The sequence below is a fragment of the Bos grunniens genome, chromosome X (assembly GCF_055505025.1).
Source record: "Bos grunniens cultivar Pamir isolate PY7600 chromosome X, Bosgru_T2T1.0, whole genome shotgun sequence".
NCBI lineage: Eukaryota > Metazoa > Chordata > Mammalia > Artiodactyla > Bovidae > Bos > Bos grunniens.
In genome coordinates, this window is record NC_141194.1 from 107,716,945 (window position 1) to 107,743,468 (window position 26,524).

Sequence of the window (26,524 nt, forward strand, 5' to 3'; positions counted from 1 at the left end):
TTAAGAATTTATTTTCTGAGTTAAATCCTAAGAAAAAGCATATATATGTATATACACACACACAAACACACACACATGTATATAGTAAAAGTGAATGGGCTAGATCTATTTTTAACGATATAGATACATCATAAAAACATACAATTAAGTGAAAAAAGTAACTTTTAAAAGGTGTGTCCAATATGAAACCATTTATATATACATGAAGTTGTATATATACATTATATATTACAGTAAGTCTCCTACATATGAATGAGTTCTGTTCCGAGAGCATGTTCATAAGTCCAATTTGTAAGTCCAACAAAGTTAACCTGCTGCTAAGTCACTTCAGTCATGTCCGACTCTGTGTGACCCCGTAGATGGCAGCCACCAGGCTCCCCCATCCCTGGGATTCTCCAGGCAAGAACACTGGAATGGGTTGCCATTTCCTTCTCCAATGCAGGAAAGTGAAAAGTGAAAGTGAAATCGCTCAGTCATGTCCGACTCTTAGCGACCCCATGGACTGCAGCCTACCAGGCTCCTCCATCCATGGGGTTTTCCAGGCAAGAGTACTGGAGTGGGGTGCCATTGCCTAGGTACCCAATTAACGCAATCAGCTATATAGTACTGCACTGTAATAGGTTTTTAATACTTTTCACACTAATAATACATAAAATGTAAACAAGCAAAAAAAAAAGGGAACATTTTTAATCTATAGCACAGCACCTTGAAAAGTGCAGTAGTGCAGTACAACAGCTGGCATCCAGTGAACAGGCAAGGATTACTGACTAGAGGAGGGAGACGAAGTGGGAGATAGTAGAGCTGAAAAGTCAAGAGCAGTAGGAGACAGAGGGTGAGCTGCAATGTCACTCATGCCTGCATTGATGGGACAGTGTCTGGCTCCTTGCTGGACTCAATTCTATCCACCCTCTTGAAGAAACAATCCATTGAAACATGTAAAATATCATGTAAGAAACGAGTTGCCAGTCCAGGTTCATTACACGATACTGGATGCTTGGGGCTAGTGCACTGGGACGACCCAGAGGGATGGTATGGGGAGGGAGGAGGGAAGAGGGAGGAGGGTTCAGGATGGGGAACACATGTATACCTGTGGCGGATTCATTTTGATATTTGGCAAAACTAATACAATTATGTAAGGTTTAAAAATAAAATTTAAAAAAAAAATTAAAAAAAAATCCAGTGATGTCTAGGTAGTTACTCTATTTCTCACCATAGATGACACAGTAGCAGTGGATTGCATTCTGAATACCTGCTGCAACATTCATGTACCATTCTAGGTTCAGGTCCTGGGCTTCAAAAACTAACCAATGCCTCCTCAGATAAAGAAAATCCCCTTGCCATTTGCTGTCTTGTAAACCTCACTGGTTCTTCACTTATGTTCTTCACTTACTTCTTCCTCTGGTCTTTCTCTGGTCTCTCTGTGGCCTCCAATTCTAATAAGTTGAAAGGAAGTGTAAATTCAGTTCAGTTCAGTTCAGTTGCTCGGTCGTGTCTGACTCTTTGTGACCCCAGGACTGTAGCACACTAGGCTTCTCTGTCGATCACCAACTCCCAGAGCTTGCTCAAACTCATGTCCATCGAATTGGTGATGCCATCCAACCATCCTCAAGAGGCTTCTCCAACACAACAGTCCAAAAGCATCAATTCTTTGGCCCTCAGCTTTCTTTATGGTCCAACTCTCACATCCATATATGACTACTGGAAAAACCATAGCTTTGACTAGACGGACATTTGTTGGCAAAGTAATGTCTCCGCTTTTTAATACACTGTCTAGGTTGGTCATAACTTTTCTTCCAAGGAGCAAGTGTCTTTTAATTTCATTGCTGCAGTGACCATATGCAGTGATTTTTGGAGCCCAAAATAATAAAGTCTGTCACTGTTTCCATTGTTTCCCCATCTATTTGCCATGAAATGATGGGACTGGAAGCTATGATCTTAGTTTTTTGAATGTTGAGTTTTAAGCTTTTTCACTCTCCCCTTTCACTTTCATCAAGAGGCTCTTTAGTTCTTCTATTTCTGCCATAAGGGTGGTGACATCTGTATATCTGAGGTTATTGATATGTCTCTTGGAAATCTTGATTCCAGCTTGTGCTTCATCCAATCCAGCATTTCGCATGATGTACTCTGAATATAAGTTAAATAAGCAGGGAGACAATATACAGCCTCAATGTCAAGGCTGTAAGGAAGTGTAAGGTTAGTGGCAAGAAAATGAGGGAACTCCTATCTATCTGGAGGCTTTTGTTGCCCCAGTAAAAGAGGTAAATTTGTCTGCTGGGAGGATGGTGGTATGTGATATGTATGCATTATTTCTGTTCATCAAGAGATACTATTAATAGAAGGGAAAGGAAATCCACAGAGTACAAGATAATTGTAATATGTACAAACCATATGGCAATATGGCAAACCACCCCAGTATACTTGCCATGAAAACCTCATGAACTGTATAAAAAGACAGAAAGATATGACATCAAAAGATGACTGCCCCAGTTCAGAAGGTGTCCAGTTTGCTACTGGGGAAGAGTGGAGGACAGCTACTAATAGCCCCAGAAAGAATGAAGTAGCTGGGCCAAATAGAAAACGATGCTCAGTTGTGGATGTGTCTGGTGGTGAAAGTAAAATTCAATGCTTCAAAGAACAGAATTGCATAGGAACCTAGAATGTTAGGTCCATGAATCAAGGTAAATGGGACTTGGTCAAGCAGAAGATGGCAAGAGTTAACATTGACATCTTAGGAATCAGTGAACTAAAATGGATGGCAGTGGGCAAATTTAATTCAGATGACCACTATATCTACTACTGTGGGCAAGAATCTCATGGAAGAAATGGAGTAGCCCTCATAGTCAACAAAAGAGTCTGAAATGCAGTACTTGGATGCAACCTTAAAAATGACAGAATGATCTCGGTTTGTTTCCAAGGCAAGCCATTCAACATCACAGTAATTTAAGCCTATGCCCCTACTACTGATGCTGAAGAAGCTGAAATTGATCAGTTCTATTAAGACCTAGAAGATCACCTAGAACCAACACCAAAAAAGAGGTTCTATTTATCACTGGGGACCAGGATGCAAAAATAAGAAGTCAAGAGATACCTGGAGTAACAGGCAAGTTTGGCCTTGGAGAAAAAAAATGAAGCAGGAGCCTATTATACAGAGTGAAGTAAGCCAGAAGGAAAAACATAAATACAGTATACTAACGCATATATATGGAATTTAGAAAGATGGTAACAATAACCTGGTGTACGAGACAGCAAAAGAGACACTGATGTATAGAACAGTCTTATGGACTCTGTGGGAGAGGGAGAGGGTGGGAAGATTTGGGAGAATGACATTGAAACATGTAAAATATCATGTAAGAAACGAGTTGCCAGTCCAGGTTCGATGCACGATACTGGATGCTTGGGGCTAGTGCACTGGGACGACCCAGAGGGATGGTATGGGGAGGGAGGAATGAGGAGGGTTCAGGGTGGGGAACACATGTATACCTGTGGCGGATTCATTTTGATATTTGGCAAAACTAATACAATTATGTAAAGTTTAAAAAAAAAAAAAAAGAATCTTATCAAAAAAAAAAAATGAAGCAGGACAAAGGCTCACTGAATTCTGCCAACAGAATGCAGAGTTCAGTTCAGTTCAGTCACTCAGTCGTGTCTGACTCTTTGCGACCCCATGAATTGCAGCACAACTAGGACTCCCTGTCCATCACCAACTCCCGGAGTTCACTCAAACTTATGTCTATCGAGTCAGTGATGCCATCTAGCCATCTCATCCTCTGTCATCCCCTTTTCCTCCTGCCCCCAATCCCTCCCAGCATAAGAATCTTTTCCAATGAGTCAACTCTTCACATGAGGTGGCCAAAGTATTGGATTTTCAGCTTTAGGATCATTCCTTCCAAAGAACACCCAGGGCTGATCTCCTTTAGAATGGACTGGTCGGATCTCCTTGCAGTCCAAGGGACTCTCAAGAGTCTTCTCAAACACCATACTTCAAAAGCATCAATCCTTCCGCACTCAGCTTTCTTCACAGTCCAACTCTCACATCCATACATGACCACTGGAAAAACCATAGCCTTGACTAGACAGACCTTTGTTGGCAAAGTAATGTCCCTGCTTTTCAATACGCTATCCAGGTTGGTCATAACTTTCCTTCCAAGGAGTAAGCGTCTTTTAATTTCATGGCTGCAATCACCATCTGCAGTGATTTTGGAGTCCCCCAAAATAAAGTGTGACACTGTTTCCACTGTTTCCCCATCTATTTGCCATGAAGTGATGAGACCAGATGCCATGATCTTAGTTTTCTGAATGTTGAGCTTTAAGCCAGCTTTTTCACTCTCTTCTTTCACCTTCCTCAAGAGGCTTTTTAGTTCCTCTTCACTTTCTGCCATAAGGATGGTGTCATCTGCATATCTGAGGTTATTGATATTTCTCCTGGCAATCTTGATTCCAGCTTGTGCTTCCTCAAGCCCAGCGTTTCTCATGATGTACCCTGTAAATAAGTTAAATAAGCAGGGTGACAATATACAGCCTTGATATACTCCTTTTCCTATTTGGAACCAGTCTGTTGTTCCATGTCCAGTTCTAACTGTTGTTTCCTGACCTACATATAGGTTTCTCAAGAGGCAGGTCAGGTGGTCTGGTATTCCCATCTCTTTCAGAATTTTCCACAGTTTATTGTGATCCACACAGTGAAAGGCTTAGGCATAGTCAATAAAGCAGAAATCTTTTGCTTAGGCCAGTGTTATCTACTAGCTCTAGGGTATTCTATTTTTACCCTCTTTCATGTTCCATGATTTAGGATTATCCATGTTATAAAGTTCCAGGAGCCCAGGCATACTTATGAAGAATTTGTTCTTTAAGTGTCTTTCAAATACAAAAAGTAGGGCATCATAAACAGTGAGCTATTAGGAACCCTAATGCAGTACTGGCTCCATTCCAATGATTTGCTTTTGGAGATAAACAACCTAGATCATACAAATAATAAAGCGATTCTTTTTGAGCTTTAAGTACCTACTGAATAATTTCTAATGTGTCTCTAAATAATCATCAATGGCTTTTATAGAGTTGTTGTTGTTCAGTAGCCCGTCATGTCCAACTCTTTGTGACCACATGGACTGCAGCATGCCAGGCCTCTCTGTCCCTCACCATCTCCTGAAGTTTGCCCAAGGTCATATCCATTGCATTATGGAGTTACCTTTAAGCTAATTTGCTTTTGTCTTCTTTTCTCATCCTTTCTCTATTTTTATATTTCTATTCCTTCACATAATGCAATCCATTTTAAATACTTATACTATTATACTCCTCAGTGATCTTCCACAAAACCTTTTAAAATTTTCCATGGACCTCCCACTCCCGACATTCTAAACCTTGAACTATTTAAGATGTGCAATTTATGTAAATCAAATTATTATTCTATATTTTTACCTGTATCTTAAGAAACTGACTTTAAACTCACACCCGCCAGAAAGATGAATCATAAGTATATTTATAATCCCTGTGCTGATACATAGGAAAAGAAATGCAAGAAAGCAAAATGGCTGTCTGAGGAGGCCTTACAAATAGCTATGAAAAGAAGAGAAGTGAAATGCAAAGGAGAAAAGGAAAGATATAAGCATCTGAATGCAGAGTTCCAAAGAACAGCAAGGAGAGATAAGAAAGCCTTCCTCAGCGATCAATGCAAAGAAATAGAGGAAACCTCAGTGATCAATGCAAAGAAATAGAGGAAACCTCAGCGATCAATGCAAAGAAATAGAGGAAAACAACAGAATGGGAAAGACTAGAGATCTCTTCAAGAAAATTAGAGATACCAAGGGAGCATTTCATGCAAAGATGGGCTCGATAAAGGACAGAAATGGTAGGGACCTAAGAGAAGCAGAAGGTATTAAGAAGAGGTGGCAAGAATACAAAGTACTGTACAAAAAAGAGCTTCATGACCCAGATAATCACGATGGTGTGATCACTCACCTAGAGCCAGACATCCTGGAATGCCAAGTCAAGTGGGCCTTAGAAAGCATCACTACGAACACAGCTAGTGGAGGTGATGGAATTCCAGTTGAGCTATTTCAAATCCTGAAAGATGGTGCTGTGAAAGTGCTGCACTCAATATGCCAGCAAATTTGCAAAACTCAGCAGTGGCCACAGGACTGGAAAAGGTCAGTTTTCATTCTAATCCCAAAGAAAGGCAACACCAAAGAATGCTCAAACTACTGCACAATTGCACTCATCTCATGCCCTAGTAAAGTAATGCTCAAAATTCTCCAAGCCAGGCTTCAGCAGTGCATGAACCATGAACTTCCTGATGTTCAAGCTGGTTTTAGAAAAGGCAGAGGAACCAGAGATCAAATTGCCAACATCCGCTGGATCATCAAAAAAGCAAGAGAGTTAAGGAAAAACATATCTTTCTGCTTTATTGACTATGCCAAAGCCTTTCACTGTGTGGATCACAATAAACCATGGAAAATTCTGAAAGAGATGGGAATACCAGACCACCTGATCTGCCTCTTCAGAAACCTGTATGCAGGTCAGGAAGCAACAGTTAGAACTGGATGTGGACCAACAGACTGGTTCCAAATAGGAAAAGGAGTATGGCAAGGCTGTATATTGACACCCTGCTTATTTAACTTATATGCAGAGTACATCATGAGAAACGCTGGCCTGGAAGAAGCACAAGTTGGAATCAAGATTGCTGGGAGAAATATCAATAACCTCAGATATGCAGATGACACCACCCTTATGGCAGAAAGTGAAGAGGAGCTAAAGAGCCTCTTGATGAAAGTGAAAGAGGAGAGTGAGAAAGTTGGTTTAAAGTTCAACATTCAGAAAACTAAGATCATGGCATCTGGTCCCATCACTTCATGGAAAATAGATGGGGAAACAGTGGAAACAGTGTCAGACTATTTTTTTGTACTCCAAAATCACTGCAGATGGTGATTGCAGCCATGAAATTAAAAGACACTTACTCCTTGGAAGGAAAGTTATGACCAATCTATATTGAAAAGCAGAGATATTACTTTGCCAACAAAGGTCCGTCTAGTCAAGGCTATGGTTTTTCCAGTGGTCATGTATGGATGTGAGAGCTGGACTGTGAAGAAAGCTGAGTGTGGAAGAATTGATGCTTTTGAAGTGTGGTGTTTGAGAAGACTCTTGAGGGTCCCTGGGACTGCAAGGAGATCCAACCTGTCCATTCTAAAGGAGATCAGTCCTTGGTGTTCATTGGAAGGACTGATGATGAAGCTGAAACTCCAATACTTTGGCCACCTCATGTGAAGAGTTGACTCATTGGAAAAGACTCTGATCTGGGAGGGATTGGGGGCAGGAGGAGAAGGGTACCACAGAGAATGAGATGGCTAGATGGCATCACCAACTCGATAGACATGAGTTTGAGTTTATTCCGGGAGTTGGTGATGAATAGGGAGGCCTGGCGTGCTGCAATTCATGGGGTCGCAAGCAGTTGGACACGACTGAGTGACTGAACTAAACTGAACTGAATGCTGATACATTATTTGCTAATCACAGTAAAGACAACAGTACTGGTGTAACTAATGGCTAGACGTATTTAACATTACAAAAAAATTTCAAATGAAACTCCACATAAAACACTTAAATTTACAATGAGAATATCTAGACATTCCTCAGTAAATTGAATCACAGTGTGAATGCAAATGTGTAGATTATTATTCTAAATGAATTGGATATCACATATTTGCATGCTCAGTGAATTGAGTTCTCACACATACTAAATTAGTGAAGAAGGTAAAATAGCATAGTGTAGAAAGCACTTGACTAGGAGTCACGAGAATTAGTTCTCGTTTTGGCTCTGTTACTAACTAGCTATGTATTTTTGAGGAAGTACCATAATATCTGTTGGCTTCAGAATTATCCGTGAAATGGAGAAGTTATGGTAGAAAATTCCTTTTATTTGCATTTTGTTTCACAGTTTAAAAAATTCATTTGTAAGATCTATCTTGTCTGACCTCAAAACAATCTATGAATTAGGCAGAGTGGGTATGATTTTTCCTATTTTACAAATTAGGAGCGGTTTGGCAAAAAGACTTGGTCAAGGTCACAAAGAATCAGATCTAGAGTCTTTCTTTTTCAATGTTCTTTCCATACTACTATACTGGCCCTTTAAAGCCCTTTAGGCTTCCCAGGCAGCTCAGTGGTAAAGAATCTACATGCCAATCTAGGAGACACAGGTTCGATCCCTGTGTCAGGAAGATCCCCTGGAGGAGAAATGGCAACTCACTCCAGTATTCTTGCTTGAGAAATCCCATGGACAGAGAAGCCTGGTGGGATACAGTCCATGGTATTGCAAAGAGTTGAACACTACTGAGTGAGCAGGCTCATGGGGGCCAGATGCACTGATCATCCTCAAACAAGAGTTTCCTGAGGCAAGCTGTACCAATTACTAGTCCATGATCTTTGCTTAAAACATCTTGAGGAAGCTTCCATAAGCCACTTATCCTTATCCATCAGAGGGCAGACTGAATGAAAACCACAATCACAAAAAACTAGTCAAACTGATCACATGGACCACAGCTTTGTCAAACTAAATGAAACTACGAGCCATGCCATGTAGAGCCACCCAAGATGGACAGGTCATAGTGGAGAGTTCTGATAGAACGTGGTCCATTGGAAAAGGAATGGCAAACCTGGTCAGTATTCTTGCCTTGAGAACCCCCTGAGCAGTATGAAAAGGCAAAAAGATATGACACTGAAAGATGAACTCCCCAGGTTGGTTGGTACCCAATATGCTACTGGAAAAGAGTGGAGAAATAACTCCAGAAAGAATGAAGAGATGGAGTCAAAGTGAAAACAATGCCCAACTGTGGATGTGACTGGTGATGGAAGTAAAGTTTGATCCTGTAAAGAACAATATCTTAGGAACCTGGAGTGTTAGGTTCATGAATCAAGGTAAATTGGAAGTGGTCAAACAGGAGATGGCAAGAGTGAACATTGACATTTTAGGAATCAGTGAACTAAAATGGACTGGAATGGACGAATTTAATTCAGATGAACATTATATCTACTGCTATGGGCAAGAATCTCTTAGAAGAAATGGAGTAGCCCTCATAGTCAACAAAAGAGTCTGAAATGCAGTACTTGGGTGCAGTCTCAAAAATGACAGAATGATTTCTGTTTGTTTCCAAGACAAATCATTCAATATCACAGTAATCCAGGTCTATGCCCCAACCACTAATGCCAAAGAAGCTGAAGTTGAACGGTTCTGTGAAGACCTACAAGACCTTCTAGAACTAACACCATAAAAAGGTGTTCTTTTCATCTTAGGGAACTGGAATGAAAAAGTAGGAAGTCAGCAGATACCTGAAGTAACAGGCAGGTTTGGCCTTGAAGTACAAAATGAATCAGGGCAAAGGCTAACAGAGTTTTGCGAAGAGAATTCACTGGTCATAGCAAACACCCTCTTCCAACAACACAAGAGACAACTCTATACATGGACATCACCAGATGGTCAATACCAAAATCAGATTGATTATATTCTTTGTAGCCAAATATGGAGAAGCTCCATATAGTCAGCAAAAACAAGACCAGGAGCTATCTGTGGCTCAGATTATAAACTGCTTATTGCCAACTTCAGACTTAAATAGAAGAAAGTGGGAAAACCATTAGACGATTCAGGTTTGACCTGAATCAAATCCCTTATGATTATACATTGGAAGTGACAAATAGATTTAGGGGATTAGATCTGACAGACAGAATGCCTGAAGAACTATGGATGGAGGTTCATGACATTGTACAGGAGGCAGTGATCACAACAAATTGTGGAAAATTCTTAAAGAGATAGGAATACCAAATCACCTTACCTGCCTTCTGAGAAATCTGTATGCACCTCAAGAAGCAACAGTTAAAACCAGACATGGAACAATATAAATTGGGAAACATACATCAAGGCTGTATATTGTCACCTTGCTTATTTAACTTATATGCAGAGTACCTCATGCAAAATGCCGGGCTGGATGAAACACAAGCTAGAATCAAGATTGCTGGGAGAAAAGTTAATAACCTCTGGTATACAGATGACACCGCCCTTATGGCAGAAAGCGAAGAGGAACTAAAGAGCCTCTTGATGAAAGTGAAAGAGGTGAGTTTAAAAGCTGGCTTAAAACTCAACATTCAAAAAATGAAGATCATGGCATCTGGTTCCATTAATTCAGTTCAATCGCTCAGTCGTGTCCAACTCTTTGCGACCCCATGAATCACAGCACTCCAGGCCTGTCTGTCCATCATCAACTCCCGTAGTTCACTCAAACTCATGTCTATCGAGTCAGTGATGCCATCCAGCCATCTCATCCTCTGTCGTCCCCTTCTCCTCCTGCCCCCAATCCCTCCCATCATCAGAGTCTTTTCTAGTGAGTCAACTCTTCACATGAGGTGGCCAAAGTATTGGAGTTTCAGCCTTAGCATCATTCCTTCCAAAGAACACCCAGGGCTGATCTCCTTTAGAATGGACTGGTTGGATCTCCTTGCAGTCCAATGGATTCTCAAGAGTTGTCTCCAACACCACAGTTCAAAAGCATCAATTCTTCCACACTCAGCTTTCTTCATAGTCCAACTCTCACATCCATACATGACCACTGGAAAACACAGTTAATGGCAAATATATGGGGAAATGATGGAAACAGTGACAGACTTTTCTTGGGCTCCAAAATCACTGCAGATGGTTACTGCGGCCATGAAATTAAAAGACACTTGCTCCTTGGAAGAAAAGTTATGACCAACCTAGACAGCATGTTAAAAAGCAGAGGTATTACTTTGCCAATAAAGGTTCGCCTAGTCAAAGCTATGGTTTTTCCAGTAGTCATGTATGGATGTGAGAATTGGACCAGAAAGAAAGCTAGCACCAAAGAATTGGTGCTTTTAAACTGTGGTGTTGGAGAAGACTCTTGAGAGTCTCTTGGACTGCAAAGAGATCCAACCAGTCAATCCTAAAAGACATCAGTCCTGAATATTCATTGGAAGGACTGATGCTGAAGCTAAAGCTCCAATACTTAAGCCACCTGATGCGAAGAACTGACTCATTGCAAAAGACCCTGATGCTGGGCAAGATTTTACTCAGGAGGAGCAGGGGACGATAGAGGATGAGATGGTTGGATGGCATCACCAGGAGTTGGTGATGGACAGAGAACCATGACGTGCTACAGTCCATGGAGTTGCAAAGAGTCAGACATGACTGAGCAACTGAACTGAACTGAACTGATCTTTGCTTCCATAGCAACATTTTCCTTTCATATAACACACTTGACACACTCCATGCCAACCATATTCCCACCTTCTGTGGCCTTGGAAGCTGCAGAGATAACCTGCTGAGTGTGATACTTTAAAGCTGGGGGCTTTGGAATGTCGAATTAAGAGACAGAGAGAAATGATGGGCTGGGAAGAGGAAGACAGTTGCTTATTTTAAGTGGTTTTCACTCCAGGCTGCTCATAATTTAAGCAGTAATATTTTAGCCTGATAACGTTTTTGTTAATCACTCTCTCCCCTGAGTCATTCTGATCCCTGAGGCAGGGAGCCAGTTTCTTCCACAGAAAGGTTATTGCTTCTCTTAATATTCTGGGGAATGGGGATATCTTGAGGGCTGGTGAGGGAGAAGGAAGAGCATGCCAAAGAAAGTGAAAGTGAAGTCGCTCAGTCATGTCCGACTCTTTGGGACCCCATGGACTGTAGCCTACCAGGCTCCTCCTTTCATGGGATTCTCCAGCCAAGAGTACTGGAGTGGGTTGCCATTTCCTTCTCCAGGGGACCTTCCCGACCCAGGGATCGAACCTGGGTCTCCTGCATTCCAGGCAGATGCTTTAACCTCTGAGCCACCAGGGAAGCCCAGAGCATGCCAAGTGCTAGGACAAATAATTCTCTGTCTTCTAATGGGTGTCATTTCCAAGTCTTAACAATTATCCAACAATTTAATTCAAACGTTTGTTTTGAGCAGATATCCAGCGTCCCTATCCATCTGCCTATCCATATCTATGTCTCTATCTATCTATCTATTATCACTCTGCCTATCCGTGCTGTATTCTGTTAGACCATAGAATGCAAATATGAAACCTCAAGACAGTTTCTTTCCTTAAGGACCTCATGTCATGAGCACAAAACATGACGATGAGCATGATGTGTTTTCAAACTACTGCCTGTATAAAACTCTGTTTTCTTCTTTGCTCACTACATATGAAGTTGATTTGAAAAGATATTGGTATTGCTTCTGTGAAAAGCATTTGTTGGTTTTAGTAAATTCTGCATCGTATTTTCCAAAGGGAACATTGCAGTGGGAGAGGTTTCTGGCCGAAGTTTGTTAGAAGTGCTGCCAAAGTGTGAAATCAGCCAAGGTTTCTTTGGTGCCCTTCCAACCTCCCTTACTACTGGCTCTCAAATCTTCAGTGCCTTCAAACTGTCCCCCACTTTTCCAAGCCTTCTTCCAATTGCATCTCACCCAGATATGCCTTACTTAGGAGGTTCTTGGTTTGAGTTTTCCTATTTAGTCTTTTGCTGGTCAAAATGTATCTATACTCTTTTTCAGAAGACTTGGAGAGACTAACCCTCTGGAGATACACACTGGTTCAAGATACATTTAAGTAGAGGGAAGCGCTATTTGCCTCTGTTTAATTCTACTATCCATGCATGAAGGATGGGGTTTCTTCTCCTTGCACCAGATCATTAGAAAAGTAGCCTATCCCATTGGTTTTCTTTACCATCTTTCTCTAAGTCCAATTCCATAGTAGTTATGTTTATTAATACTTTGCTTCAAGTTTCTATATTCTGTTATTTTAGGTGCTGTAATTTAGAAAGAACACTGGATTCATTTGTAGTGACAACTCTAATAATGACCTACACAATTTATTTATCATAGTTGAAAGGAAACCAGAGTTCATGTTGTACAGTGGTTCCTAATTTTGTTTTGCATCATGATACAAATAGAAGATAATATTTGTATATCTGACTGGGGCATACAGGTAAGTCTTCTTGGAGCTAGAAGCAACCAAAGCCATGTCTGATCACCTTGAGAGTTGAAGGAATTTATGTCTTATTACATGCCTATAGTCTATTTGTGAAGAACCAGTGTTGCAAAAACAACACACCAATTGGGAGTTTCCAAGATTTCCAAGTAGATTTTATATTCTCTGAATATGTCCACTGTTGGGCAACTCACTGCCCCTCAAGGAAGGAAGTCTGTTTATATAGTTCCACTTGTTATAAAGCTAAAATTTGCCTCTCAGAACACATTCCTTTAGGTGGGATTTGGTAAGAGCAAATTTAACTAGAATTTTTACACCTCCCTATGTATTCCATCCTTTTATTAAAGAAGATTGAAATTTTACCAGCTTTTAAAAATTAACTACAGACTACTGACTCACAGACTTAATTTCAACTGAATCCCCTAAGTCTTTTTTTTTTTTTTTCACATATGAAGCTCTTAAGTCTGATCCATCCTGTGTATTTGAAGGATTTTTCCATTGATCATTATCACATTTCATTTTTTAAAAATATTGGCCCATTTTAGCTCTCTTCATCCCTATAAAGGTCATCAGCAAAATTTTTTTGAATAAGCCAAAAACTACATATCTCCCTGTATTTGATACATTTTATCCCTTAATTAACTTTTCTTGATCACTTTTTATGTACTGAACAAACAAAACATCTACAGTTTCCATCCTCATGGATCTCATGATGAATCCTTAAACAGAACTATTTTGGTGTGATTGTTCAATTAGTCCTGATCTCATCTAATTGTCAGAGAAGGCAATGGCACCCCACTCCAGTACTCTTGCCTGGAATATCCCATGGACAGAGGAGCCTGGTAGGCTGCAGTCCATGGGGTCGCTAAGAGTCGGACACGACTGAGCAAACTCACTTTCACTTTTCACCTTCATGCATTGGAGAAGGAAATGGCAACCCACTCCAGTAGTCTTGCCTGGAAAATCTCAAGGATGGGTGAGCCTGTGGGCTGCCGTCTATGGGGTTGCACAGAGTCATGACTGAAGTGACTTAGCAGCAGCAGCAGCGTCTAATTGTGTTGTTACCTTCCTGTTGCTTTCATAAGTATATCACATGAAACTTTGTCAAGGCTGTATTGTTCAATACAGATATACTATTACTATGAATACAGCATTCATCTTATATACGAACCTAATAACCCTAGGAAAGAAGTGCAACATACGTGTAAGTATGCATGGAATTTTAAGTTGGAAGCCTGTCACTTACCAGTAAGTACACAGGAAGATTTACTGAAGATGTGTCTCTGGCTTGCTTGAGGAGAAGGGCTTAAAGGGAAACCTGAAATATGTTTCTTCATGGAAGTAGAAGAAGAAAATGAGGTGGTGTGTGTGTGTCCTAGAATGAGAAGGGAGAGGTATCAGAGTAATTGAGAATGATTAACACATAGCTTAAAGATATGCCAGTAACTCCAGAAGTAACAAGTAAAGTAATCAACTGAGGCACACCAAGGTGGGGAGGGCAAGATTTTAAAAGGCATTAGGAGACCGAGCAAAGATCGTGGTTCCCAAACAGCAATATTTTCTACAACTTTGGTCATTATGAGTGAGACAAGTATTGTGGTAGTCGCTCAGTCATGTCTGGCTCTTTGCAACCCCACTGACTGTAGCCCACCAGACTCCTCTGTCCAAGGGGTTCTCCAGGCAAGAATAATGGAGTGGGTTGCCAAGCACTTCTCCAGGGGATCAACAAATGATGTACAAAAGACTATGAATTAGGCAATGTGGGAAAGGCATGACTGGCCAGCTATATATGCCAGTTACTGACAATATTGTTATATATTGTTTTTTGTTAATTGAGCTTCTTAATGTAATATTGTGGCCAAGGGTGCACACCATGCAAATTATGATGTTTTGGGAAAAGAAAGCTGCTTGTCATGGTGCATCAGATATTTCTAGCTGTACCATATGCTACCAAAATAGAGTATTCATAGTAACTTAGGCCTTTTGTTCAATCAAAAATCAGCATGGAGTTTTCATTAGGAAATTTGAATATTCTATCTTCTGGTAATATATGTTGAGTTTCTAATGATCACTTGTTCTCCCTTGTCATCAATATATCTTTTTGATTCTTGTTGCTGTTCAGTTGCTCAGTCATGTCCGACTCTTTGCAACCCCATGGACTGCAGCACACCAGGCTTCCCTGTCCTTCACCATCTCCCAGAGCTTGCTAAAACTCATGTCCATTGAGTCTGTGATGCCATCCAACCATCTCATCCTCTGTCATCCCCTTCTCCTCCCACCTTCAATCTTTCCCAGCATCAGGGTCTTTTCCAATGAGTCAGCTCTTCTCATCAGGTGGCCAAAGTACTGGAGCTTCAGCTTCAGGATCAGTTCTTCCAATGAATATTCATGACTGATTTCCTTTAGGATTGATTGGTTTGATCTCCTTGAAGTCCAAGCGACTCTCAAGAATCTTCTTCTACACCACTGTTCAAAAGCACCAGTTCTTTGGTGCTCAGCCTTCATTATGGTCCAATTCTCACATCCATACATGACTGTTGGAAAAACCATAGCTTTGACTAGATGGACCTTTGTTGGCATCTTTTTGGTAATCAGTTCTAAAGCCCTGACTAAACTTTACATTGAGATCACATTTATAAGTTCTGAAATTTCCCCTTATTCTGTTGAAACTAAGGAGTATATTTCCTGGCCTCTATTTTGAATAGGCTTTATTTTTAAAGGCAGTTTTAGTTTCATAGCAAAATTGAGTATTAAGTATAGAGATGTACATCGCAGCACTGTTTATAATAGCCAGGACATGGAAGCAACCTAGATGTCCATCAGCAGATGTTTGGATAAGAAAGCTGTGGTACATATACACAATGGAGTATTACTCAGCCATTGAAAAGAATACATTTGAATCAGTTCTAATGAGTTGGATGAAACTGGAGCCTATTATAAACAGTGAAGTAAGCCAGAAAGAAAAACACCAATTCAGTATACTAACACATATGTATGGAATTTAGAAAGATGGTAATGATAACCTTGTATGCGAGACAGCAAAAGAGACACAGATGTATAGAACAGTCTTTTGGACTCTGTGGGAGAGGGAGAGGGTGGGAAGATTTGGGAGAATGGCATTGAAACATGTATAATATCATATATGAAATGAATCTCCAGTCCAGGTTCAATGCATGATACTGGATGCTTGGGGCTTGTGCACTGGGACGACCCAGAGGGATGGTACGGGAGGGAGGTGGGAGGGGGGTTCAGGATGGGGAACATGTGTATACCTGTGGCAGATTCATGTTGATGTATGGCAAAACCAATACAATATTGTAAAGTAATTAACCTCCAATTAAAATAAATAAATTTATATTAAAAAAAAAGAAAACTGAAAAAAGAAAAAAGTATAGAGATGTATTTTTCCTATATAGCCCCTGACCCTATACTCACATAGCCTCCCCATTATCAACACCCTTCACCAGAGTGGAACATTTGTTACTATTCATGAGACAGTATTGATATGTTCTTACTAAAGTCCATAGTTTACATTAGTGTCCGCTCTTGTGTTGTACATTTGATGGGTTTGAACATAAGCCCTATGACATGTGTCTGTCATTATAGTGTCATACAGAGTAGTCTCACTGCCCTAAGAATGCCCTGTGTGCCATATATTCATCCCTCCATCCCCTTCCTAACCCCCTGGCAACCACTGATGCCTTTACTGTCTCCATAGTTTTGTCTTTTCCAGAATGCCTTAAAGCCAGAATCCTACAGTATATAGTAGCCCTTTCAGGTTGTTTTCTTTCACTTAGTCATATGCATTAGGCTTTAGGCTTCTTGCATATCTTTTCATAGCTTGATAGATCATTTCTTTTTAGCAGTGAATATTATTCCATTGTTCAGATGGACCACAGTTTATTTCTCCACTTGCTTACCAATAGCATCTTGGTCGCTTCCAAGTTTGGGTAATTATGAATAAATCTGCTCTAAGCATTTGTGTGCAGTTTTTGTGTGGACCTGAGTTTTCACCTCCTTTGTGTAAATACCAAGGAGCATAATTGCTGGATCATATGGTAAGAATGTGTTTAGTTTTGTAAGAACCTGTCAAAACTGTCTTCCAAAGTGACTGTACAATTTTTCATTCCCTCCAGCAATGAATGAGAGCTCCTGTTGTGCCTCATCTTCACTGAATTTTCATCATTCTCATAGGTGTGTAGTAGTAGCTCATTGCAGTTTTGATTTGCATTTCCCTGATGACATGTGAGGAGCATTTTTTCATATTCTCATTTGCCATCTGTATATCCTTGATAAGGAGTCTTTTCAGATATTTTGCCCATTAAAAAAAATCAAAATGAGAACACTTAACATGAGATCTACACTCAACAAAATTTTGAAGTGTGTAATACAGAACTGTTAACTCTAGGCACTATGTTGTACAGCAGATCTCTAGAACTTATCCATCTTGTAGCATTGAAACTTTACAGCCACTGAACACCATCTCCCCATTTTCCTCTCTCTTCAGTCCCTGGCAACCACCATTCCACTCTCTGATTCAGTGAACTTGACTATTTTAAATACCTCATGTAAGTGGAATCATGCAGTATTTATCTTTCTGTGACTGGCTTATTTCACTTAGCACAATATCCTTCAGGTATATCCATGTTGTCACATATGGCAGGATTTCCTTCTATTTAAGGCTGAATAGTATTCCAATGTGTTTATATATGACAGTTTCTTTCTCTACTCATCTGCTAATGGACATTTAGTTTGTTTCCATGTCTTGGATATTGCGAATAATACTGCAATGAAGATGTGAGTGCAGATACATCTTCATGATCCTGATTTCAATCCTTTTGTGTATATACCCAGAGTGGTAATCATATGATGGCTTTATTTGTAAGTTTTGAGGACCCCCCCATATGTTTTCCATAGCGACTATATAATTTTACATTCCCATCAACAGTGTACAAGGGTTCCAATTTTTCCACATTCTCTAAGCACTTGTTATCTTTTGATAATATCTATCCTAACAGATGTAAGGTGAGAACTTATTATAGTTGAGATATGCATTTCTCTGATGATTAGCGATGTTGACCATCTTTTAGAATTCTTCTTCCATTTTCCATAAGTCTTTAAAGATCACCAAAAAAGGTCTCATCCATAACTTTTCTCACTATAATTATGAATTATTTGGTCAGGAGACTTGACCTATTGCATGAACTACATACTTTCCTCTGTTTCATCACTTATACTGGGCTTAAAATGTTCCTTTTCAAACTTTTAATATGTCCAGTATAAAAATCATTGTCTTTGACAGAAAGGATGGGGGCAAAATGATAGCTTATAAATTCTGATCTTTTTTTAAATCACATGTTAATGTAGCATATGGCCCAAGCATTTTCCCCATATTAATTAGCATATGTGAGGGATGGTCAAAGGATAAAGGTGGGATATCTTGTAGTGGGATCAAAAGCCTTGAATAAACCAATACAATATTGTAAAGTAATTAGCCTCCAATTAAAATAAATAAATTTATATTAAAAAAAAAACCCAAAAGACTTGAATTTTAAACCCACTTCCATCCCTATGCTTACATTTGCTGTTGTGATTTTTGGCAAGTTGCTTCCCTTCTATGAACCCTAGCATCAAATGATTTGAGACAAATGATGCCAATTATCTTCTACAGATTCTGTAATTCCAAGGGTCCATTAGATATGAAACTTCTGTAGTTTTGGCTGCCCACTGCTTTTATGTTATCCATTGTCCCTACAGATATCTTGGGCCCCTTTTGTGTTCTTCCTATGTTTTTCTTTTATTTTGTTCATTTCTAGATGGGCTTTAGCCAATTCAGATCAGTAATTATAGATGTTAATTGAATCATAGACTTGTATAGTTGCATCTTCCACAGCATGTTCACAGTGAGAAACACCAACAAATTATAAAGACTCACTTGCAAAGGTACCATAAAGTTGCTAGTAGCATCACGTTAAAAATGAACACTCATCAATAAAATACTGATGCAAAGTTTGGAAATATCTAATTATCTGTAGACATAGACTTTTAGAACATTCGATTTTGCAGGTGAAAAACTGATGTTCTAAAAGGTGAAGACCAAATTTTCCATTCTCCTATGGTTTCCATGAGGAAAGATTTTCCCTACACTCTCCAGGAATCTGTTTATTCCTTCATCTACTAATTCTGGTGACTCACTTCACTGAGAGCCTGAACTAATCATTTGTAACCGAGCTTCTTCCTTCTCCTGTTCCCTTGGTTGCCACTGCCTACAAGAAGCCTACTCCCCCCCCCCACTTCTTTATTCTTTACATTTTATATGGACAGTCTTTCATATAAGGTTGTATAGTATTGCCTGTAAATGGATTGTGCAATATTAAGGAAGCCACATTCTCCAACATTTGCTTTATCAGTAATAAAGATGACATTTTTGATCTTCATGTGCATGACTTCTCCATCTTTCAATTGGTTTCAAACTTAGGAAAGAAATGAGGAGCTATATTCCAGTCCCCTAAAGCCCTTATAATCAGAAAGAAGAACTCCTATAAACCTAGAAGTCACATGCAACCTCTGTGAACTTCATCATGCTCCATTGTGTATCTGGGGACTCATTCCAACAAATGTCTTATCAGAACAAAAAGGTTGATTGGTTTCCTGGCCAATAATTTGTGGATCTTCTAATAGTAGACTCCTGTATTACTCCCATTAACAAACTGAAATGCCTACTGAATGAGTATTTTCTTCTGGCCAATCCAGTAGCTTTGGAAAACTCCCACCAGAAAGATAACGCACAAGATCTGGTTCTTTGAAAAACCCTTATACTTGTGGCTTGGCTATACTGGTACCTTTCATATAAACCTGTAAGCTTTTTGAACAGGCAAAGGAAGATATCCCTGGGGATATCTCAGCACTGCCACATTGAATGAAATGGCCTGGACTGAAATGTGAGGATTCCTACAGACTCCAGTGAATTTTACTTCTGGACTGAATGAGCTTGTTATCATATGGGACTTCCCCTAGTGTAGCAGAATTTCTTCTCTCCTTATCTTTATTGGGGCTTCTCAGATGGTGCTAGTGATAAAGAATCCACCTGCCAATGCAGGAGATGGAAGAGAAACAGGTTCAATGCCTGGTTCAGGAAGATCCCCTGGAGGAGGAAATGGCAACCCACTCCAGTATTCTTGCCAGGAAAATTCCACGGACAGAGAAGCCTGGTGGGTTTCAACCCTGGTGGGTTGCAAAGAGTTAGACACAACTGATCACAGTGTTAGTTACCTTTATTGTATGTGCTCTGAATTTAGGAGAAAATCATTCTACCTCCAACCTTCTAAAATGTAGAAGAAAATTCCTATAAATCTTATTTCAAGAGGGGAAAAAAAAAAAAAAAAACCTTTGACAATTGCAATAGAATGACTCTAGTATCCTTCAGCAGGCAGAGGAAAAACCATGCTGAGTAAGATACTGGCCTGTCTACTTGTGATTCTATTATGTTAATCTATAAAGTATCCACTTCTAATGTCCTATTTTTCTGGCTGGAGAAATCCCTTAGCAAATACTTAGCAAATTAACAGTCTGTGTTTCTTTGCCAGAGCTTCCAAAACAGCCCTTTCCCTTAGATCAAAAAAAGAGGACCAAAAGTAGCAGAGGAGAAAATTACACGATTAAATAATTGAAAAGAGTGGCTTTTGGATGATGTTTTTATTTCTTTATTTTTATTTTTTTGGATGATTTTCTAATATACTTTGTTAAAGCAAGGGAAAGAAATAGGAAATTGTGATACCTTTCAAACTGGATGAACCAAGTCACTCTAGGCTAGATTTTATTTAAAGACTTTGAAATTTATAATCTATATATCACTTATTATTATGTGTTTTATTTTTCCTTATTTTCTTAGCAAAGTTTAACTTTTGGAAATTCTGTTTTCAACTGAAATAATAGTCTAGTGAGTTTTTTCACACTCCAATCAATATTGAGATAGGATAGACTCAGTACACAAATGAATAAAATGAGTTGCTACTCTGTGTCAGGCACGTATAAGGCAATAAAGTTTTCATTATGAGCAAACAACAGATATGGTCCCTATTTTAGCTGAGCTTTCAAATATGAAGGGGGATATTTATGAAATAGTCACATAATAGTAGCCTGTATAGCATTTATAAAGAAAAATTACAGAGAACTGTAAGAGCATATACAGCTGATCTTGTGTAAGCTGAATAATTTGCAAAAATTTACCTGTGAATGGGATGTTTACACTGAAAGCTAAAAGGTAGATAAAAATGAGGTAAACATTTGTATGTGAAAGGAGCAGAGAGATATTTAGGGCAATGGGAGCAGCATATGAAGAGGCCCAGAGTTATTAGTATCTAGAACTAATGAATAATTGAAAGAAAGACAGTGTGGCTACAAGGTAAAAACCAAGCAAGAATACCAAAAAGTGAGACCAAAATGGTAAATATGGGACAGATCTTGCAGGGTTCATAAACTATGTTAAAGACTGGACTTTATTTTAAGGGCAGTGGGGAACCACTGAAAGGTCTTAAGTGATACCAGCGTGTGTATGTATGTGGTAGGAGAGGGAGGGAAAGTCAGTCACATTTGTATTGTATAGAGTGACTATTCTGGCTCTAGTATGGAGACTAGAATATAAGGGATTTATAAAGAGAACAAGGAGACATGTCTAGAGACTACTAAAATCACCATGTGAGACATGATGGTGACTGAGTTAGAGCGAGGTGAAAGTGAAAGTGCAAGTCGCTCAGTTGTGTCCGACTATTTGCAACCCCATGGACTATACAGTCCATGGAGTTCTCCAGGCCAGAATACTGGAGTGGGTAAGTAGCCTATCCCTTCTCCAGGGGATCTTCCCAACCCAGGGATTGAATCCAGGTCTCCCGTTTTGCAGGCAGATTCTTTACCAGCTGAGCCACCAGGGAAGCCCAAGAATATCGGAGTGGGTAGCCTATCCCTTCTCCAGCGGATCTTCCCGACCCAGGAAGTGAACTGGAGTCTCCTGCATTGCAGGCAGATTCTTTACCAACTGAGCTATCAGAGTTAGAGTAGAAATGGTAAATTGTGGAGATGAGGAAAACAGTCAAATTTCAGGTGTTTTGGTCACTTAGTGCTAGGTTGGACACAGGATTTGGGGATTCCCCAATGTCATTCTGCACTGTTTTCCCTTGCCAGACTGTATGAATGGAAGGATCGTTTACTGAAAGATAAAATACTGGAAGAATAGAGTTTGCATATTTGGGGTAGAAGAGAGAAGATATTTAGTTCAAGACACCTGTGAAATATCCAAATAGCAATAGTAAAGTAGCAGATATGGCTCAGAAGAGAGGACAGAACCAGAGCTATACGTTAAGGACAATGAGAATGGATGACATGATACGGGAAGAGTCCATGGAAGGAGGTGAGAAGGCCATGTGGGACAGGAATCAGGACAAGACCAGCTCTTCAGGGCAGAGTCTTGGAGGACAAGAAGGGTGAGGAGCATCCTATGGGCTTCTAGGGTGCCAGCCCAGAAGGGTTTCTGCAGGAGGGCTTCAGCCTGGCATGGCCAGCTAAGATGAGAGACAAGGAGGGCCCACAGGTAACCCCGGGATGCTGACCCCAAGAAGGTCCCAGGCTGGGGACCTTGGTGACAGGCTGTCCTGTGGGGCTGATGGAAGCCCAGGCTGAGTGGAGGAGATCGGGAGACAGAGAGACCAGGAGGGAAGTCTATGTGAGGAGTAAGGAGTCAGCATATGCAACTCTGGAGGGGCCTGCAAGGAGAGGACGGGAGCGGACAGAGGCCAGCGACTGGCTGGGGACATGATTCCCAAAGAGGCCTTTCCTCCTGTGCCTTTGGAAAATGGGGAATGTTGACAATAGAGGACCAAGAGTGAGACAGAGTGAGCTATTCCAAGAACCCCAAGCAGGGTGGGGAGCTGGGAGCCCAGCTCACAACAGGATACGGGAGGGCTGCCTGGCCTTCTAAAGGGGTAAGAGCCTTCTCCTCCATCATTGCAGGAGAAAGGAGGGCAGGGTTGTGGGGACTCAAATACATGGGGACCTCAGGGGTTAGGGGGCTTCTCTGTCAGCACGGGAGGTGTGTAAAGCCCTCTCCAGCAGGGGCTCTGAAGGCCCCTCCACACTGCCAGGGAGAACCAAGCCAAGAGCCTTCCAGTTGCAGTGGCTTTTCCTCCTTCACCTGTCAGGAGCTGGTCCCCTTCTCGTGCCTGGTGGGCACCGCAGATGTTCACCTTTCTGTTCTCCCATCCCTTCCTCCCCAGCGGATGGGGAGATCCGGTCATGAGGAGGCCTGGGGTCGTCCGGGAGCTCGCTGCCCTTGAAGGTGGCCTCGTTCACGTCTGTTCTGCCTCCAGGACCCCTTCACATTGTGGCCCTGGTCATCACTGTGGGTGTCACCTGGATCGTAGTCAGCATCCTCCTCAGTGGCCTTGGCTTTCCTCGGATCCAGCATCTCTTCACCAGTGAGTGTGGGACTTTCCCTCACCCTGCTAGGAGGGTTGCTGGCGGCAGGCAACCGGACCTGTGGGCTGAGGCTCAGGACGGGTCTGGCAGCGGTCTGGTTTGTCTGTTTCCCCCTGGCAGGACACCGGGAGCTGTCCTCGCTGGTCTGCCTCTTGGTGTCAGGCACAGCCTGACCCTTACCATCCAGTTGCTTTGGCTGGACACACCAATCCCCACTCATTAGAATTCATTCAGTTCAGTTGGAGTCACTGGGCCCTGAGTAGGGGGCAGGGGGGCTTTGGCTGAATCTTGGGGATGACGCCCTCATTGGTCCCTGGAGGCTTTCCACTGGGTTCTGAGATGGGGAGGGAACTCAGCCCCTCCTTGCTGGGGACACCTCACCTACATACTTTTATTTTTGAATGAATGAAGTCGCTCAGTGGTGTCCAACTCTTTGCGACCCCATGGACTGTAGCCTACCAGGCTCCTCTGTCCCTGGGATTCTCCAGGCAAGAGTACTGGAGTGGGTTGCCATTTCCTTCTCCAGGGGATCTTCCTGACCCAGGCTTCGAAACTGCATCTCCTGTATTGCAGGAACTGGTATGTAAACTGGTATGTAAATCACTGACTTCTTTCACTTAGCATAATGCCTTTGAGAATTGGTCAAGCTTTTCTGTTGTATCAATAGCTGTTATTTTATATTAAGTAATATTTCATTGTATGAATGTATTACCATTTATCCATTCACTCACTGAGGAACATTTTAATTGTTTAACTCTTATGAACAGAATATATTTGAGTCATGTTTTCTTCTATCCAACTTGATAATCTCTCTCTTAATTGGTGTTTTTAGCTTATTTACATTTAGTGTGATTATTGAGATGTTTGGATTTAAGTCTACTATTTTATGTTTCTTTTATTTTGAACATGTTTCTGGTATTCCATTATAACTTATTTATAGTGTTTTTGAGTATTTCTCTTTATACATTATCTTTAGTGGTTGCTGTAGGGATTAACTTTTCACAAACTATTTAGAATTAATATATCTATTTCAGATAAATATCTTACTATTCAACTGAAATGTAGACACCCTATTGCCATATAAATACCTTTACCTTCCACATAGTTATGCTATAGGTATTGTATATTATATCTATGTGCATTGAAAATTCTATCAAAGATCATTATATTTTTTGCTTTCAACTATCAAATATGCTATAAAGAACTCAAGAGGAAAGAAGTCTACTATATTTACCTAGATATTTACCATTTCTCTTGAATTTTTTTTTATTCCCAATGATGTAACTTTTCTTCTGGTATCATTTCCTTTCTATCCTAAGAAATTTTTTAGTAATTCTTTTAGAGCAGGTTTCTGGTTTCAAATTCTTTTAGTTTTTCTTCATCTGAGAATGCATTTATTTTACCTTCATTGTGAATGATATTTTTGCTGGATTTAGAATTCTGGATTGACAATTCTTTTTTTTCAGTACCTGGAAAATAGTATTTACTTCCTTCTTGATCCCATGGCTTTTGACATGAAAGCTGTTTTCCCCTAATATATTATTTGTCCTTGGCTGATTTCAAGACCTTTTCTTTCTGTTTAGCTTTCAGCATTTGATTATGATATATCTAGGCATGGATTCCTTTGTGTATATCCTGTATGGGGTTTGCTCATCTTCTTGAATCTGTAGATTTATGTTTTTTTCCCTAAAACTTGGGGTATTTTTAGTCATTAGTTTTTCAATACAGCACTCTTCCTGCTCTCCTTCTTGGATTCCATTGATTTGATTTTTAGAATTTTTGTTATTGACCCACGGATTCCCAAGCTCTGCTCATGTTTTTTACAACCTCTTTTCTCTCTGTTCAGATTGAATAATTTCTAGCATCCTATCTCCAAGTTCATTTATTCTTTCCTACGTCATCTCTATTTTACCATTGAGTCCATCTGAAGATTTTTTCTTAACTGATTGTTTCAGTTCTAAAATTTATATTTGGTTCTTCTTTATATCTTTTATTTCTTTGCCGATCCTTTCTATTTTAATATTTGTTTAAATAGTATTGACAGTTGTCCAACAGAGACTTCTTATAATAGCTGCTTTAAAGTTCTCATCAAATCACTGTCCTCTCATTGTTGCTACTATTGATTGTCATTTAGCAAGTTGATATTTTCTTGCTTATTTTTATGCCAAGTATATTTTGGTTTGTATCCTGGACATATAGAATGTTACATCTTGAGAGTCTCAGATTTGTTTACATCCTAGGAAAATGCTGATATTTTTGCTTTGGTCTTTGGTGAGCTGCGGGTTCGTGTCAGTTCAATTTTCAGGTTTTGCAGTACTAATTGCAACTGTCCAACATATGCACCATCCTGTGGTCAGCCTGACACCTGAGTGAAGATCTACCTGTTAGCTCAATTCTTAAAATCTTTGGTATATAAATCACTGTCAAATGCATGCATGAGTGTGTCACACTGGTTCAGGAGTTCATAAACAACTTTATGGGGGTCACTCTTCCAAAATCTCCCCCGCCCATTGTCTCCAAAATGTTTTTTTAGCTCCCAAGTTTCTTCTTTTTATTCTTCCACCCAAAACTGCCCACTTCTGTGATTACACCATGTCCAAAGTCAAGCAGAAAGAAGACAAAGAAAGGGGGAAAAAGCAATGGGATATGTTCCTGCCCTCTTGGAGTGATGACTCCATTCAATGGAGGGAAATGTAACCCTCTCTGAGTTTTGGCTCCCACATGTCTTTGACTGTGTGGATCACAACAAACTGGAAAATTCTTAAAGAGATGGGAATACAAGACCACCTGACCTGCCTCCTGAGAACTCTGTATGCAGGTCAAGAAGCAACAGTTAAAACCAGACATGGAAAAACAGACTGCTTCAAAATTGGGGAAGGAGTATGTCAAGGCTGTATATTGTCACCCTGCTTATTTAACTTATATGCAAAGAATATCATGGGAAATGCTGAGCTGGATGAAACACAAGCTCAAATCAAGATTGCCAGGAGAAATACCAATAACCTCAGATATGCAGATAACACCACCCTTATGGCAGAAAGCAAAGAGGAATGAAAGATCTCTTGATGAAAGTGAAAAAGGAGAGTGAACAAGC

The 26,524-nt window shown here is 40.3% G+C and overlaps 1 protein-coding gene and 1 non-coding gene across 2 annotated transcripts in view; one reads left to right on the forward strand and one right to left on the reverse strand.

The window, feature by feature from the left end:
• Positions 1 to 26,524, forward strand: part of SPRY3 (sprouty RTK signaling antagonist 3) — a 111,450-nt gene that overhangs the window by 7,718 nt on the left and 77,208 nt on the right. The window lies entirely within an intron of this gene.
• Positions 11,756 to 11,827, reverse strand: TRNAS-GGA (transfer RNA serine (anticodon GGA)). Its single transcript has one exon. It is a non-coding gene; the product is annotated as a tRNA-Ser (tRNA).